We start from the raw sequence: 8,564 nt of genomic DNA on the forward strand, positions 1-8,564 counted from the left end.
ATGGATTTGAACTTGTGTCTTTATTTACTTCAGCAAAGCTCACAGTTTTTACCAAACTCTGTAGCTTTCGGTGAACTTCTAAATCTGCTCCTTAGTCGCATCTTTTTGGGGTTGCTACTGCCTCTAGTGGCGTGGGGGTGGTAACACAACTAATATAATAACATTACTAAATCAGAATACCGCAAAGTCTTTATTATTTATTATTAATTTTTCATTCTCTTAAGAATATAGAGCTAATTAAATGATCTAAAGACCTTAAAGTGGTTCCAGTTTCTCTCGATGGCCAACATTTTGAAACTGTGGCCAATTTTAAATACCTTGTGTCGTTCCTGGACAGTCAGTTCAACTTTGCTGAAAACACCAACTATATGTTGAAGAACTGTTCTCAGAGTCTTTTAAGAAGACTTGGTGATCTTGGGGTGACCCAACTAAACTCTAGTTGGCTCACCCCTATGTCTTGAATTTGGGGGAAAAAATCATATTTTATTTATCACTACAGAAGTGTTCGGTGAATGCGCATATGAAACTGGTGGGTTCGGTACCTCAAAAAAGGTTAAGAACCACTGATCTAATGTGATCACATCATTTCATCTCCAACAGTGAGTCCACCAATATTAAAACATTTTCTAAAAACACATATTCAAGTTGTTAGGTATTAATATAAATGCTGCAAATATGCAGCAGAGTGGTGGGGCAGTCGTCTGACCCCCAAATTAATGGAATTTCACTTTCAGGAATAGATTTCAGCATTTAATATGAAGGTTGCACAACTTCGCACATGTCACGAGGAGGTTTGAGGTTTTGTGTCGTTTATGAAGTAAACAAACTTCAATTTAAAAACGTAACACTTTAGCGGGGGGAAATAATCGTTTTGAAAATGGAAAGCCTGTGGTTAAACTTCATTTGAAATTGAGCAAAACACTAAATTTTGTAACTGCTCCATGCTGATGGAGAGAAAACATATGAGGGTCTTTAAACAGGATTTCTGGCATTAATGAGGAGGAAATAATGAGTTCCAGTTTCAATGTCTGAATTTCATTAAACCGAGTAAATCGGTGCTGCCCTGGTGTTTAATAAAAATGTTGTGGAATATATGCAGAAAGTTCACATTAATCTGATAAACATAATGACACTCAACCCATTAAGCAAACAGCAGGGCTGAACTGGGACGACTCTGCTGTGGGTTGGTTTGTCTGTTAACTTAAGTCAACACATTGTTTACTGGTGGGACTGTTTTAACCTCATTAGCCTGAGCCTGGCCGATTAACATTTTGCTCCTGGGTACAGAGAAGCAACAATTACTGATCATTTTCAGCATTTATTTAAATAACGAAGCAGTAAGTGCTTTGTGTTTGCAAACAAAAGGTCAGAAATTAGCAGAGAGAAAAGCTTTGTCTGTGTGTTTGGCCTGTGTGCAAAACTCTGTAGGAATCAGCATAATTACATAGAAGACTATATATTAGATGTTTAGTTTTAATAAAAATTGTATTGCTATGGTTGTAAACTATAATAAACGGTTTCATTTAATGAGATGAGGCTTTTCATTATACCTGCATGATTCAATGAGTGAATCATCAGTGACAACAGCACTCTGTGTGTCCTTACAGGTATTATTGTGTAATTGAACATAATACCTGAAGGTAATTAAAATATGAACAAGGCGTCACAGAAAAAAATCTTTTTATATAAAAATCTACATTTAATTTGTCCTTGGAAGGAAATATCTTTCTCTATAACAAAGATTTGACTGTGTACCAAAACAAAGCTCTCCCACTGGACTGATGAGGAATAGATTGCCCTTCAAACCCACCCAGATACCCCGTACCTCCACAGCTACCCCCAGAAAATATGTCACAGCGCATCATTGTGGATTGTGATCTAGAAAGCAGAACATAGACGTGAGACGCTCCTCCTCAGCACTGATGAAGCATTGCTGATGTTATTCAGTTCACTGATTGCTCCCTATTTGACCTATTAAGCAGAAGTTTGGCAGAAACGCCTGTAAAACATTTACAAGTTCTATTTTTACTATTGCAAAAAAAGAGTTAGAATTATAAGCAGAAAACGCTTCAGAGATCCAACAAATCCATCACTGTTCAGCTGCAAATGAAGGACATTTCATGACTTGGTGTATTATTATGTTCTGCAAAAGATACATAACAGTATATTTCCAGCACATTTGCAAAAATTATTTATCAAAAGAGAGAACATTTATAATTAGAGAAGATCAGAGATTAAAAAGGAATCAGAACTAAATAAACTGAACGTTTTTCTGTTTATGGGAAAATATGTCTGAAGAAACTAAGAAGAGATACATTTTTACTTTTAAGAAAGTAAATATAACTATCAAGGTACTGACTCAGAAGAAGCTGCATCATTACAAATATTATATATATCCTGCTTTTTGTTTAAATATGTATCTAAATGAATGGTTGATACTTAGCTGTTTATAACTAATTGACTTTTGAGACTATAAAAAAATGTCTTAACTCCTTTTCATAACTTTTGTTTGTGTCAACATGTGACATGTTCATTTTAAAGTGTATATGAATGAAACAAACAAATGCACTGTTGGAGGTTTGGCTGACTGCAGTAAAGGATGGAAAACATTTTTTTTTCCAACTCCCAGAAAATTAAAAAAATAAAAACTTCTAGGCAACAAACTTAAAAATAATAGAAAAACTGAAGCTCCACGTATGTCAACGGTTTCCATGGAAGAAGTGCACCCAACGCTCAGCTCAGCTAATTACCAACAAAAAGGAGCCAGTGATGTGGCAGGGTTTCACTGACAGATCTCTGTTTGTGCTGGAGTGTGCGCCGTTGATTGGACCTCAGCGCTCAGTCGCTGCGCTGCTCCTGTTGTGCTGAATCACAGTGTTTCTGTGTGATAAGGGAACAACAAGCTGAATGCTAACAGGATGATTGAAGATGGTGGTAATTAGTGTCTCGCGTTCGTTTTGGAACGAGATCTGTTAGCATGTGGCGTTCAATTGTCTGCAGCCGTTAGTGGGTAACATGTTTGTGTTAAAGTATACATAAGTGTGCTTCAGCTTCTGCATTCATTTCCCCGACTGCATGCGTTTGTGAAGAAAACATGAGCCGTGGCCCCTTTTGGATTCTGCAGATGTTATCTTGGTGAGGGAGGATGAAATGTGCGTTGTAAAGACAAGTGGCAGGAAATTCATCTTTGTCACCGTTGTGCATCTTTCAGATTGTTTGCTGATTTTAGTTATTTATCTCTGTCTCCTTTTCTGTCTCTCTTGTACTGTCTGTCAGGCAGGATAATCTCTTTCCACATTAAGACACAGCATGTTGAAGCATGGAGCTGTGCTGTGCCAAGATTTGAATTAAGTTGTGAATTTGGTAATGAGCAGAAATGCTTCCTGCTCTAAGCAGTCATATGTTTTCCTTTGAGAGGTAGGAAACGAGAAACTCTAGGAAGGTAGCATCACACAAATTGAATTTTAAATACTCGCCAATGTAGAACAGGTATAAGCTGCATGCTTTCTCTCTTTTTTATGGAATCTGGTCTTTGGTTTCAGGAAATGTGCAGAAGCTCATTTCTTTTTAACTAAAGAAACACATTTTGCTGCCAATTGTTCCTATAATTTATGTAGGTGTTTTCTTCCCATTCTTGATCTATAGGCACCACTTTAGAGGTTGTATTTGTACACAATTACAGAATAAAATCTTATTTCAATGTTATTTTTGCTCATTTCAGTCCAATACCTTATCGGTTTTATGAAACTTGAGTCATATCTCCAGAACTCTAAGGAGAAACCGATAGTGTCTGCACAAATTAGTCAACTCAGCAAACCACCAAATTATTATTTTTAAACACTATATATATTTTTTGCAGTTTTAAAGATGCACATACTCCAAGCTAACTTTTTAAGGCGTAAGAGGAGGAATTCAGCGGATCACAAAGACTCAAAGGTTTGACGCCACCTCCAGCTTAGAACTTCTTATTTTGATATTTCAAACACCAAATAAACATTATTATGCATTAATATGCACAGTCTTAACACTACTGCACTATCGCAATGTTATTACATTTAAATTTGATTCACATTTGGTTACTTTTAGGTCGTGTCCTGATGCCAACATTCCTCCAGTCACGTTCTGGCTCTCTGAGAACATTTACATAGTAGCATCAGTTAAACTGTCCTCTCACCAACCAGAGCAGCAGAACTTAATTAGCCGCTGCCTTAGGCCGATGCTTTCTCCATCACAAACCGCTGTTTCCTTCGCGATCCGTCCGTATTGATCAGCGTACTGCGAGGCCGCCACACCAGCTGGATGGAGCGCTTACAATGTTCATTAGACAGAAATCTATTATAGGGCAAATTGCATGTTGTGTACTAAACTCAACAGGACATAAAGTTGCTTTGTTGTGAAAATGGAAAAGCCTCATTATAAAACAGCAGTGGTGAGAAACTGATCTGGAGCAAGCAAATCACAAAAATCAGTTTGGCATTAATTCATATCCCAGGAGGTGTTATAATTTTTACCCAGCAATTATTAAACTATTGTTCTGGAAAACCCCAGAATAAAAATAAAAAATGTAATTTGTAGAAGTTTGAAAATACCTCAGCTGACTAGAAACAGCCTAAATCTTTTTCCACATTCAGTGAGGATTTACCTTTTTAAGTCCCTTTTATAATTATTTCCTTTCCGGCTGCAATTGTTCATGTTTTCATTTTGAACTGTCCTGGTCTAGTTCAAGCAATCGGGCAAAAATTGCTCCTCTCTATCAGAAGATGTTGGTAGAAGTTGATCAGTTAATAAACTTCAAATTAATTAATTTAAACATCCCTAATGATTTTTTCATAATGAATGAGTCTCACAATGAGAAAAGCCTTTAGATTGAAATTTGACTGCAGGGTCTGTTGGTTTGATCAATTCTGAGTATTTTTACAGTGTCAGTCTGGTTTAGCTGTTTATAACTTAGGTCCCACTCAAATTAGTGGTTATGAGGCTTTGTTTATATATTCTGCTTAAAATGTGTGGAAGAAAACGCACAATTTGTTTTGTTCTTTTGTATATGATGCAGGTAAATAGGTCTCACCTTTGATCAAGGCGTCTATCCAACCGGTTCTTCTGTATGATCAGTTTACCAGCTGACAGTTTTGTTGTTGGGGAAATATTTTCTGTTAAGGTCCAGAAAATATTTCACAGGTGTGACGGCTGACATTTGGATCAGATTTTCTCTATTTGTTTCTATTTTCATTTTTCTGACAGATTTGAAAAACATGTTCTTATTTAACACTCCAATATATAAACTTCTTTTCAGATTTATTACACACAACGTGAAATATTTCAAACCTTTCTTTTTTTAAATTTCAATTATTTTGGTTTACAATAAAAAGCCAAACTTGTATGCATCAGTAAATTTTTATAATAAATAAGCTAATTTTAAAAAGATACGTAAAGAGGAATCTCAGGCTTCTGAAAAGAAAAGTCTCCGCTCGATGTTTGGTTTGACCTCCTTTTGCATGAATTACTGCATCAATGCAGCGTAGCATGGAGGAAACCAGTCTGTTGTGCTGAAGTGTTCAGGAAGCCCTGGTTTCTGTGGTAGCTGCTACAATATCAGATAAAGGAGAAATGATCCTTACTTCTTGAATTTGGACGCATTTTCACTGCTCTTGGTTTGGTGACTTGGCGTCTTTCTCCTGCCCTTTGCTCCTCGGCTCCATCAGAACTCAGCTGAAGCAGCAGCTGTATGAAAAGCGGCTCCTGAAGCTGCAGACAATGAAGACGTGTGTTGGGCTCAGAAGTGGCCCCGGCTCCTGTGAGAGCAGTGATAGTGATGTTTTTAGCTCTGAACGTTGGCCTCCTGTGAGCGCACTCTGCCCATATCAGAGGATGGAGTTTGGTTATGTGTTTACTCTGAAAATCTCATCTCCTCTGAATCAATACTCCATTTACCAAAAGCTCACAAGACTTGAGCTGAGTAAGGAGAGCCGCACTGCTGTCCCGTCCTCCCGCCTCTTCCACGCCTGCTTCGGTGCACTTCTGTTTCATGTTCTTTGTTTTTTTGTCTTGTCTTCTCATTCTGATCCTTTTTTCTGAAACTCAATTGTTTAGATTTTTTTGTCATTGTTATTGCAACACTTTCCTTTTTCAATTGTATATTTTCCACGCTGTTTGTTCTCCGTCTCTTTGACTTGCATCCTAATTTACCTCTTTAATCTCTATTCATTACTTCCTGTGTTTGATTTTATCATCTGTCCTTCCCTCCTCCACCTTGCATTCCTCTTCTCATCTGTCACTTTTCTCTTCTCCCCTTCTTATCTTTCATTTTTCATCAGGTTTATAACTCCGATCACATCTTTCTCTTTGTTTTAGCCTCTTGTCATCCTGTTCACATTTCCTTTGCACTCCTTCATAATCCCTCCATCCACTCCTCATGTTTTTCTCTCTAAAACCCAATTTCCCCACAGGTCGGGTGGGGTCTTAGTGCACACATGTGTTTGTGCGAGTAAAGAGCCAGCTGTATTAAACACTTAGCCTTTTTCCCTCTCTTGAGCCGAGACAATTTACCCGTCGCTCAAGGCGAGAGGAGTGAAATGGCTAAATGACATTGTGCCATTAATTTAATTAGCTTGTAATTGACATTTTAAATGCTTCACATTTAAATTAGCTGGTCCCGGCATCGCAATGGAAGTCACAGCAACTGTGGAATTGATTAAACCTCTGCACAGCAGCAGCGAGAACAAGAGCTGACAGGGGAGAAAAGAGCACATACTGTACTGTGACAGAGTTATAGAGATCTGAGCGCAGCGGTGAAGGAGAGTCAGGAAAAAAACAAGTGCAGTTATTGAAACAGGATGAGAGTTAGAAGAACAGCTGAGATTTCAGAGATGCAAGGAGGAGGTGAGAATGAAACGTTGTCTTTCCTTCACCAGACGGTGATGAGTTCAGAGGTCATTTGGCTTCAGGTAGTTCATCTACACACACAACTTGCCCAACCGCTTCATCTTGCTGTAGGACTACTAAAATACCAGTAATCAAATGTTTGATTTTGTTTTAGATTCTCATCTATTAGGTTATACTTTGCTGTAACTTTATTGTCATTCAGAAAGTTTAAGGTCCAACCTAAAGCATGTTGTTGTCACTATGCAAATATATTAAGAACAGGAAGTGTTTGCTTCAGAGAAGTTCTCCTTGTCATCGTTTTTCAGCCGTAAAGTTTCAAATTCAAGTTCCATATTTCCTTTGTATTAATACCCAAATGACATTTTATTTAATATAAAGTGATAAAATAAAAGATTATACATATAAAACTGCTAGAACATATCTATGGAAGGAGCACAAGCACATCCAAGGGCATGTCTGATTTGAACCTGGCTGTGTTTACTTCTCCTTACATGTACAATGTGCATGTAGGTCTGACTGAAACTGCTGATCTGAAAATATTGGTGCAGGAGCTGTTATTGAATGACACACGGCTGAACAAGGTTTTGAGCGCTCTGCAAAAAAAAGCTGAGCTGCAACAAACTTTAGCCTCAGGTAATTTGAATGCTACAGTTACTGCAGCCGTCAGTGCAACTCAGTAATGTCATTCACCGTTAAGAGGATCTTTCTGCTGAGCGTGCAAGAAGGAACATTCCCAAACAACTGCAAGACGCTGGACAAGGTCTCGTCCTAATTTAACCAGTAGCTTTGTGCTACCATCTTAAGTGGAGGTTTAACTTTTCAAAATGCAACCCAGCACAACGTATTTAGTTGTAAGTAGAATTTGGTGGGTTATTTTTAATATTTCTTTAATTTTAGAGAGGAGTTACATCCACAACTCAGCAAAGGTTGTGGAGGTCAGAGGTTGAAGTTGTTTGCTACCTGTGCAGCTAACCAGACCACATGACCGGTCAGGTTAGCTGCACAATAAAGCATCAAAGCACCATTTGATGCTTTATTGTGCTAAGCATGAAATGGTGTCGGTTTTAAACTGATTTTCAAAATGGTTTTAAAAACTATTCAATTACAGTTCAGAGAAAGTGACCGACCAACAGTACAAAATGAAAAGCAGATACAACTAAACTCCTGTGAGCATCCAGGAGACAACAGGAGGAGGGAGAGACGCATTGGGAGTCAGGGTGTGTATCAGCAATGCATATTTAACTGTGTGTAGAGGAGTGTAGTGTGCCAGAATGACTGTCGATGTCAGCACTTTCATCTATTTTTTAAGAGAGCTCTTCACATACCCACACACACACACACACACACACACACGCAGGCAGGTGTATCTGCGTGGCGCCTGTTCTCTCTCCTGCACTCTTTTAATATTCTTTCAGCTGCACTTTTTCAAAGGAAGGTCCATCACAAAGACGATCTGTTTGATCTGCTCACTGCCATCATCGTGCTGCGGACAGATTAGAGAAAAATATTCTTGGCCTTCACAGGCACTTACAACTGAAATGTTGGTCTGTGAAAGGTTGAAAAAATGATAATCTGCTTTTTCTATGACAGAGTTTTATGAGAGACATTTTAATTTCTAATGTTTTTGAATCATTAGATAAAAATCTCTTGTGACAAGTTAAAATAAGAAATATACTCCACCA

Source organism: Poecilia reticulata, linkage group LG5, assembly GCF_000633615.1.
Source record: "Poecilia reticulata strain Guanapo linkage group LG5, Guppy_female_1.0+MT, whole genome shotgun sequence".
In the NCBI taxonomy this organism is placed as follows: Eukaryota; Metazoa; Chordata; class Actinopteri; order Cyprinodontiformes; family Poeciliidae; genus Poecilia; species Poecilia reticulata.